Source organism: Monodelphis domestica, chromosome 1, assembly GCF_027887165.1.
Source record: "Monodelphis domestica isolate mMonDom1 chromosome 1, mMonDom1.pri, whole genome shotgun sequence".
NCBI lineage: Eukaryota > Metazoa > Chordata > Mammalia > Didelphimorphia > Didelphidae > Monodelphis > Monodelphis domestica.
Window position 1 is genome coordinate 518,438,260 of NC_077227.1, and position 10,927 is coordinate 518,449,186.

The following is a 10,927-nucleotide window of genomic DNA, read 5'->3' on the forward strand; positions in this document are numbered from 1 at the left end:
TGGCATATAGCAGTGGTGTCAAAATCAAATAGAAATGTTGATCCATAATAAGGATCTCTGTGGGTCACATATTGACTTAGAAAACCACATATTAACATTATCTACATTCTATTGCATTCTTATTTATTTTTATTAAATATTTCCCAGTTACATTTTAATCCAGTTTAGGCTGTAGTATTTGGAACCTCTGGTTTATGGGATATTAGAGCATGAGGGACCTCTTGCAATCATCATTCAAATCTGGCTTTTTATAGGGACAACTAGGTTTCTCAGTGGTTAGAGTTCTAGATTTTGAATCAAAAATAGTTTGAATCTTGAGTTTGTTGTCTCAGATGCTAACTAGGTATATGAAATTTGAGGAAGTTGCCTAACTCTCCAAGCCTCAGATTCCTCACCTATAAAATAAGGATAAGACTACCTTACTCCTCGGTACATTGTGAGGATCAAATAAAATGAAATCTATAAAATGCTTTACCAACTAGGCTACTGTTATTAAGGAGAAGGTGAGAAATTGTTGCCAATCGATATACACCATCCATAGGGCACTTGGCTAGGTGTAGAGAACATAAATAGGAGCCCTGGCCTCGATCCGTAAGGGGCTGGCAGCGGTAGGCTAGTCTGTAAGATCATGAAAGTCAAATTAATCTTAAACTCAAAGTGAAACTGACCAGACCAGTCCCATAACCTCCATGACTCTTCATGAGCAGAATGTAATTATGGAGCCCACATGGCACTAAAAGCATCTATTTTAGCATATTGGTCATTTTCACTGCCATGTGCTGGCAGTAGATACGGGAGGGTTGGTGATCCATGAAGGTTGAGAGGAATTTAATTTCCTTCATTGAACATAAGGACAAGAGAGCATAGTCATGGCAACCCACCCACATGCCACTAAGTGTTGGCCCAATGGGCCATCTTCAGGCTGCATTGCATAGGCTGCTGCCCTCCCTTTTAAGAAATTATAGAATTCTTCATTCATTTCTAACCTGGGGGAACATGGGGCAGAGGTAGTACAATACAGTAATCTCTTCTCTACCCAGAAGGCTTCTCTGCCCTTCACCCAAGTATGTGCTTAGATCAGATTCATTCCTGGGAAGCCTAACTTACTTCAATGGAAAGAGAGTGTTGGGTTCCCATTCTCTGGCTCCTTAAATCCCCACCATGGGTCCCTGGTGATTTTTGTTTTACTTACATCCTTGACTATGGCTTATATCTCCTACTGTGGCTTATATCCAGTGTCCCCCCCCCCCCCCCAAAAAAAGGGGAGTAGAAAAGGTACTCAGTGCACAAAATCGCTGAGACGTAGGACAGGTGATTTATTTATACACATACATAGAATAAAAGCTAAACAAAGAAGACTAAGGAGTGGGAATTAACAGAGCAGGATTCAGTAGCTAAACTTATAACTACTGTTACAATCAGCCAGGAGGCAGATAATTAAACCTCATCAGGACATAAAGCAGTTTGCAGGACTGCTAATAAGGCATTTTACATTTCATCTCAGCTCTACACTGTCCAAACAACTCCTGTCTGCTGTTCGACCAGGCTCATTCAAGCCAATCCTCTTTGCCAGTGATCTCTCCAAAGTAGAGGTTTCCCCTGCCACATCTAGCTCCAGCTCAATGAATCCCAGAGCCTCTGGACCTCTCAAACCCATAATTGCCTTCAAACCTAAACATAACCACCTCAGAATGTTTGTTTGCCTAAAGTCAAGAAAGAACAAACTCAAAAGAAGCAGCCTAAATGCAGGCTTAGGTTTGCTTGGGAAGCATATATGCTTTATTAAAAAAAAAAAAAAAGTAAATCCTTACCTTCCATCAGTTCTAGGGCAGAGGAGTGGCAACTGGGAATAAGTGACTTGCCCAGTGTCACTCAGCTAGGAAGGGTCTGAGGTCAGATTTGAACCCAGAACCTCCTTTCTCTAGGCTTAGCTCTCAATCCACTGAACCACCCAGCTGCTTTTGATGCCATGTATTCCTAGCCACATGGTAACTGGGAGGGGAGAGGATAATGGCATACCACCCTTTTCTCTGTCCTACCCTATGTTGAGAAGCAACTCAAACCAGTCCTGACCTGATTTGTGACTGGAAAAGGAGAGGTACAGAAGGCCAATCATATTCTTTTTTTTTTAAACCCTGACCTTTGTCTTAGAATCAATACTAGGTATTGGTTCCAAGGCAAAAGAGTGGTAAGGGCTAGGCAATGGGGGTTAAGTGACTTGTCCAGGGTCACACAGCTGGAAAATATCTGAAGTAAGATTTGAATCCAGGAACTCCCATCTCTGGGCCTGGCTCTCAATCCACCTAGCTGCCCCCCAAACATATTCTTTTCAATATCTATTGTTCACCAACTCTTTTGACTCCACATATAGTAAGGGGGCCTTTTGTTATTTAAAAAAAAACCTGATTAGGCCAGAATCACATGTGGTCATAAGTGAGCCCCAGTGCTTAATTCAAGTGGAACCAGGAATGCCAACTCAGAGTATGCTCTGTGGCTTGGCCCCTGTAGGCTAAATTCAACCTTGTCACGTATCCAATGAACTCATTCATTTATTTCTTCTTTGTACAAATAGTTATTGAGCTCTTGATTTGTGTACTCCACCTTTTGGGGAGATATAGGCAATCCAGAAGAAATCTCAGCTGGGACCCTTGTCTTCCAGAAGCTTGCATTGTGGGACGCATTGTCTATTCTTGATGAAGCCATCGGTCAGAGGATAAATGTGAGAGACAGGATTCAAACCCAGATCTCTCTGTCCATTAGCTGATCTACTGTGCCGTCTTGCCTCTGGGAACAGTAACTGAGCCCATATGTAAATCGCCTTTCTGGGAGATCCCAGGCATACTAAAAAAGTCAAAGATGAGGATTTGGCTTTCCAGGAACTTCATGTTCTATTCACAGTCCAAGGTCTCAGGAGCAATGTTGACAGGTTGCTGAGAAGGTAGACTATCGGTTCAGAGAATTGATCTTGGACTCTGCTGTGTGTCTTGTTCAGATGAGATATCTCACACTGAAGAAAGTTTTCTTCTTCTCCTTGGGTTGTGTGGAGGTAGTGGGGAATCAAGTATCTAACCTAGAACTTAGATTAGGCATTTATTAAGTATTTACTATGGGGCCAGGCATGCTGTGAGTGGCAGGGATCCAAAGTTGAAAAGTAGTCCTTGCTCTCAAAAAGCTTACATTCTAAGCTTGCAAGAGGGAATTGAAAAATGGGGGTGGAGAAGTTCTCATGGGGGGCCCTGGTAGCAAAGTCCAGAGAGCCAGAAGAAGAGCCAGTAGGAGAGCTGACCAACCCTGCCTCAAAATGGAAATTCTAGAAGCATTCACCAATGGGGGCCATAGGGAAAAGGTCTGTTCCAGGCTGAAAAAGCCACAAGGGCTGAGACTTAGTACATCTGCACCAAGGAAAAGTACTTCAGTGGGCTCAAGTAGCTTAGAAGCAATTTAATATCCCACCCCTCACTTCATGGTCCAGAGAGTCTGACCTCTCTTGGGTCACCTCTCAGGGGGATTTTTCTTCCTAAATATATTTTGTCTGAGCCACAGAGATTGTACCTCTCTAACTGCTAGGCATTTTTCCCACTTAGAGCATCTGGAAAGGATCTTGGGGGCCATCTTGTCCAATCACTCCCTCAAAGCATCTCCTCTATAACATGCCCAACAAGTAGTTCTTCAACCTTTGCTACTTGAAGAGCTTCAGAGAGGAGGAAGTCCTCCCCTCTCTCTCACTTTTAGCCAGTTCTCATTGCCAGGAAGTTTGGTTTTCTTTTTTTTTCCTACCCTCAAGCCTAAATTCTCATCTTGGCATCTCCCCCTCATTGCTCATGGTTTTGCTTTGGGGCACCAAACCTTTCCTTTTTACAGCCCTTTCACTTTACAGATGGGGAAACTGAGACCCAAAGGTCTCCTAAGACCAACAAGTGAGAGGATTCACCTAGGGTCACACATGTAATAATGAAGCCCCTGGGATTAGGAGCTGAAAATCATGAGTTCTGTTCACCTCTCCACACACACCCCCAATCCTGCCTTCTTTGCCTTTGCCTTATTTTCTTTGGCAATTTAGCTTGCAGAATATAAAGAAGTGAATAGTTAGCTTAGGAGAGCGACCTGCGTCAAGGAAAGAAGAGGTAGGGAGGGGAAGAGGGAAGGGAAAAAGCATTTATGAGTGCTCCTTCCTTCCAGGCACTGGGCTAAGAGCTTTACAAATATTACATCATGTGTAGATGGCCGTAAAGAATGAAGACCTTCATGCGGAGATAATTCTCAACTGCCCCAGTGATTCAGGGAGATATTCTTTCACCACTCAATAGGAGTCATCCCTCTTCTAATCTTATTGCCCTGAAAGTACACTCTGGCTGCCTACCTAGATCATCTGTGTCACAAGATGACAAAATAAACTTCAAGGCAAGGTCTTCAATGCAATGAACATTTTCCCTCTGATAAGATAGGAGCCTCTTTCCTTATCTGACCCTGAAGTTTCCTGATAGTTGACCACATAAAATGAGAGAGAAATCTCAGCACTTTAACATGAGATATATGATGACGGGTATTGATAGAATCAATAGACACATTTAGAACTATCTGGTTGGTGAGTAGGACATGACAGCAATATATCCCAACTATCCCATTTACTGGGGCCATCTTAATATGGATGATGGGACTCCTCTTGGTTCTCCGAGTTCCAGTTTGGCTCCAAACACTAGCTATGTGACCTTGGGCAAGTGACCTAACTGCTCTTTGCCTCATTTTCCTCATCTGTAAAATGGGAATAATAATAGCACTTACCTCCGAGGGTGGTTGTGAGGATATAATGAAGATATTTATAAAGCACTTAGCACAGTGCCTGGCACATAGTGAGAACATAAGTGTTTGCTAAGTTTAAATCTAAAATCCTGCCCAACATTAGAGATGAACCAAAGTGAAAAGGACATGCTGAATTTTCCTAGCCCATTTCATATGTGATATTTTCATCAGTGATATGTAAAGGTAAGACTCTCAAGATTAGGTAAATGGGAGTGGGGTGGAATAGCTAGATAATCCAGTAGATTGGGAACCAGGCCTAGAGACAGGAGGTCCTGAGTTGAAATCCAACATCAGACACTTCCCAGCTGTGTGACCCTGGGCAAGTCACAACCCCCATTGCCTAGCCCTTCCCTCTCTTCTACCTGGGAACCAATACACAATATTGATTCTAAAAAGATGGAAGGTAAAGGTTTAAAAAAAGAAAAGACTATGTAAACAACCATGTAGTACTCATCAGCTGAGGTTAGATTGTCCTCTTTGTCTAACCAGTTGTGGTAAGGTATGATGTCATAGGTCAGATATTAAATTTGATATTTGAAGATCTCAGTTTCAATTAGGGCATTCAGAACAGAAACTGGTGGTTCTCCCAAAAGGAACAGCAGAAGGTGTTCTGAATTTTACTTGGAAATGTGGGCTCTGGGAATTTCAAGAGAATCAAGTTTTTGGCCAGCTATGATTCTCCCTCCAATCCATCGTGGAGAGTTATGGGCGCCTGTGATAGTTCTGTGAGCCAGTGGATTCTTTGGGATGTAAGGTACTTCCTTGGTAAATAAGTCCTGGGTCTCAAAACTTTGGCATTTTATGATGATGGTGATAATGAAGATGAAGATGATGACTGAATACTTTAAAACTTATAAAGTGCTTTTATTTATATTATTGACCCCTCCCAGGAACTCTGCAAAGTAGAGATTGTAGGCATTGTTATCTCCATTCTATAGATAAGCAAATTGAGGCTCATGAAGATTATGTGATTTTTCTCAAGGTTACACTAGTGTGTGTCTTTTTGACCTTAGGTCTAGTATTCTATCTATTATGCTGGTCACTGAAGAATAAATACTGCTAATCCCTTTCCTGTCCCCATGCATATATACACATCCGTGGCAACTTTTCAAATATTTGTGTGTGTGTGTGTGTGTGTGTGTGTGTGTGTGTGTGTGTGTGTGTGTTGTGCACAATGTGTATAGGTGCATGCTGGATCTGAGATTTCATTCATGTAGGGAACTTTCCATGAGGAAGTTTCATCTACCAAAGCAAATTCTACAAAAGAAAGCTGTGGAGAGATGCCAGGAGGTACTAGGTGACTAATAGGAGAGGCAAGACTTGAACTCGGGTCTTGCTGACTCGGAGGCTAGACTCTCTATCCACTAAGTCACAGGGAGCCTTAAACATGCTGTTTGATATTACTAGAGTTTCCATAATGTGATTAGAATATCAAGGGAAAATAGAAGAACCCATTACCTGACAAAGTTTTTCCCACTGGGCAAAGGAACAACATAATTTGCACCCTAGAGGATGGCAATGAATTGTCAGATAGCACATAGCTACCTCCTTTCTTTTCTTATCAGTTTTCCTTTCATCAGCGCCATGGCACTCCTTTATGCGAGCCTATGTGAACAGAGTGCATTAAAGATCAAAGAGCAAGACGAGACAGTGTATGGAGAATTGAGAAAATGGGGCTCATTGCCAATAGGATGCGATCCTCACGATTATATGCAGTAAAAGAAGAGAGATGGCTTGTTAACTTTCATGTGTTTCACAACTCTTTTCTAGTTCCCTCATGTGACTTGTTGGACTCTACTGGTCAGCATGAGGCAGTGAAAAATAGAGATAATAACAGCTTAGAGTTAAATAGCACTTTGGGGTTTACTGCTTCATAGAGATTAGAGGAAGCAGTACCAAACATTAGAAAAAAATGCTGACATTGGACCTGGGTTTGAGTCCTGGTTCTGCCATACTTTCTTTTTTCTTTTTTAAACCCTTACCTTCCATCTTGGAGTCAATACTGTGTATATTGGCTCCAAGGCAGAAGGGTGGTAAGGGCTAGGCAATGGGGATCAAGTGACTTGCCCAGGGTCACACAGTCTGCCATACTTTCTATGGGACCTAAGGAGAGTCACTTCCTCTCTCTGGGGTTAGTTTCCTCAATTGGAAAATGAGGGTTTGACTAAGATGGCCTCTGAGGTCCCTTCCTGTTCAAATTTTTGGTGTCCCACGATCATCTGATCTTTACGCTGCCCTGAGAGTTAAGTACGAGGGTATATTAGTACCATTTCATAGAGGAAGGCATCGAAGTCCAGAGACTTGTTCAAAGTCACCAGATAGTAAGCACCAGCTTACTCCACCAGGTGGAGCAGAGGATAGAATGCTGGGTATGGAGTCAGGAAGATCAGAGTTCTAATCAGGACTTACATACTTATTGGCTCTATGTTCCTGGGCATTTAATCATATTTACCTCAGTTTCCACATTTATAAAATGAGCTGGAGAAGGAAATGGCCAATCACTTCAGTATCTTTGCAAAGAAAACTGGAAATGGGATCATGAAGAATCAGATGTGTCTGAACAACAACAATATTTTTGAGGCTTTTAGGTGGTTGAGTGGATAGAACTCTGAGACTGGAATCAGAAAGACCTGAGTTCAAATCTAGCCTCAGATATTACTAGCGGTGTGACTCCTGTAAAAGAGAATCTGCAATGCATGCAAAGGACATCATCTGTCAATCAAAAGGTAACATTCCAAAATGATGTCCTTTGCATGCATTGCAGATTCTCTCTTTTACACTCCAGACACGTCAGTTTACTTCTGTTTGTGTTTGGAGAAGGAAATGGCAAACCAAACTACTTCAGTATCCTTGCCAAGAAAACCCCATGGACAGTATTGGTGTGATATGGTCCATGGGGTCCCAGACAGCTGGACATGCCTGAATGACTGAACAACAGCAAGTAAATTTAATCCTCAGAATCAGAGTTGAGACCTTTCCTTATTTCAAGCCCAAGTTGTGAGTGATCCTTATCGTGTAAGTTCAAGAGTAATTCCTCCCTGTGACAAGGAACCTACTGGATTCTCATTTGCAACAGATGACATTTGAATAGAAAGGTCTGAATAGGAAGGTATGAATACATGTTATTCAGTTCCCTAAAGGAGAAAAGGAAAGACAGATACTTTAACTCCCATCCTACTATGCTACTTTCTGCTTAAGCTTTTAATCTCCAGAGACCCCAGAATTTCCACTACTCCAATCTGCTCTACAATCCTCTGTATAGACTAGGAAGCTGTTCATCCAGTCATCAGTAATTTGAGATCTTGTGACCCATTCTACTCCAAGATCAGGAAAGGATGCTATATTTAGGAGAATAATGGGAAAAGCTACCTATCTCCAATGAATTCAGACTCGTTTTTAAAATTACTTCTTTCCTAGCTAATGGAAAGAGTTCTGACCTTGGGAGTCACTTGAGTTCTAATCCCAGCTCTGTCACCTAATGCCAGGTCTGCAGTGTGCAGAAGCAGCATTGGTTGTGGGCCACACAGTGGCAGCAGTACTGGGGTATAGTACAGAGCCCAGGGATAGTCAGAGGACTGAACATCTGGTCAGAGAGAGATCTGAAGGGAAACCTCTATAAGCTTTGGGAACTGAACAGGTGCCACCTGGGAGTTCTGCCATCCATAATCCAGTTCCAAGTCATAGTTCCAGGGAGGAGAGGAGTAGTCACAATTGAAGGGGAACAAAAGCCCTATATGTATAAAGACCTGAGCACAGACTAAGAAGTCAATGACCCTCTCCTTGGATCATACTACACTGGAACTATTGAATACTTACAGGATCCTAGACACAGCTATGAAAGCAGCAAAAGAACATAAAAGACTCAGGCTAGTCATCCCTCTCCCTCCCTCCAGGTAAACAGAGCCCAATTATATCATGAATTTAAGAAATAAGTTGAAAAAAAAATGAACAAACAACAAAATAAGAACCTTCTATAAAAAGCTTCTATGATAACAGGAAAGCTCAAGACCCAAACACAAAAGAAGAAAATGACTTGAAAAAAGTCTAGATTAGATAGAAACCTGACAAGAATTTCTAGAAGAGCTAAAGAAATACTTTTTTAAGCAAAAAAAATTAATCAAATAAGAGTAATAGTAGAAAAAATAGAAAAATAAATGAGAGCTATGAAAGAAAATTATTTTAAAAAGGGAATTAAAAGCTTGGTAAAAAGAGGCAAAAAATTACTAAAGAAAGTGGTATAAAACTTCACTGAAGAAAATAACTACTTAAAAATTAGCATTGACCAACTGGAAGTTAAGGAACCCAATGAGACAACAAGAAACAATAAAACAAATCAAAAGACTAAAAAAAAAAATAAAAGAAAATGTGAAATATCTGCAAAAACAACTGACCTTGAAAAGAGATCAAGGAGAAATGAAAGCTCAGAGACTGTCTAATCCCAATGTCTGATCTTACAAATGAAGAAACTGAGAACTGGGAAGGCTAAGTGACTTGTCTAGAGGCTTAAAGGTAGATTCTAAATCAGACTGTCTAACTTTCTATGGTGTCACACTGCCTCCTTCATTTTCTTCACTTCTTTATCCCTCATAGATTTATTATGAGAAACAAATAGATAATGCATGTAAAACATTTTGTAAAACTTAAATCCCATATAAATGTGATTCATTAGGGTATACAATCTATCTTCTGATAAAGTCCAAAACCTCCCATCTGCAAAATCTGCAGGATCTTGAATGTTTTAATGATGTATCTATGATGTATCTATCAACAGATAATATTCAACTAATCAGTCCACAGATTTAATCTTATCACTTAACTGGCCTTTCCTCCTAGATCATCTATAATATACTTTGCCATATCACCAAATCACTGGACTGTGATTCTAGCTATCTGTGGCATTGATAATGTTAACAACTCAATCTAGAATCAAGGCCAAACAAAAAAAATGTGTTATCTCTTTATATTTTCAGTTATCAGTTCAAACTCTCTTCCTCTTTAATGAATGATTTAATATTGTACTCATTTGATTTTCTATTGAAAGAACCAGCTCTTTGAGGGAAATTTCAGAATACACAAGAGAAAAAAACTGGGGGAGATCTTCCTTCTCCTCTTTTAAATGGGCAAGTGATTAGGTTAACTTCAGGTGCCCCTTTCACTAACAAGTGGATTAGATGTGATCTATAGAGAGACCTGGGCAGCCTAGAGGGCATATTTAGAAATTTATTAAATCCCCTGCCCTTTCTCACTTCTAAGTATCCAAGCAGAAACTCTAGGTATAGTGGAAACCACCCATTGGATAAAGTAATGTAGGTGTAATTCTCTGAGGTAAGTTGCCAATCTTTAGTAATAGTCTTGTCTTGCCCAGATTCTTTGAAGTCTGGTCTTTTGCCTTCTAATCCCTCAATCTGGAAACCTGTTCTAATTTGTCATATCTATATTACTTGAAGTTATGCTTCAAAAACCATGTCATGAGTATGAAATACCGACAGGGAAAAAGCAAGAATCCAGAAAGCAGTCATCAGAGAAGCTGGTGGTGGGACTCCAGCAAAGTGAACAATAATAATAATCATATTACCTCATTCATTGAAATATTGTGAGGAAAGTGCTTTGTGAACCTTAAAGCTTCTTATAAGTGAATTACTAGTGTGGTGACCCTAGGCATCTCCCAGTATTTGAGGTGAACAGAAGTTATAAAGTGACAGCTTCCTCTACATGGTCCATCCCACAGTAAGTACATGCCTCTTTGTTTCAACCCAGTCCTAAAATTCCCCTTTTCCTTGGTGGTGGTCTCTCCTGCCACAGCCCATATGATCCCCTAGTGCCATGTTGTTGAATCTATGGCACCCGTGCCAGAGGAGGCTGCTCCCCTTCCCCTCTACATTGTGCTGAGAACATTTCTCCCATCACCTGCCTCTCTGCCCAGCAGCCCAAAAGGAGCACTTCCTCCCTCCCCTGTCTTGGGTAAGGTGGGGGCTCACATGGGTATGAGGGTTGCAGTTTCAGCCCTTGGTCTTTAAAAGGATCGCCATCACTGCTCTAGTGTTTCTTGAGTTCTCTTCCTCCTCACTATGGAGCAGCATCCCAAGACCTCTCCACTACATGGCCAAATGTGTCTTGAAGTCCCCTT

General features: G+C 41.2%; 1 protein-coding gene across 2 annotated transcripts in view; it reads left to right on the top strand.

Annotated features, from left to right (window-relative positions):
* Window positions 1-10,927, top strand: part of PLB1 (phospholipase B1) — a 241,736-nt gene that overhangs the window by 92,610 nt on the left and 138,199 nt on the right.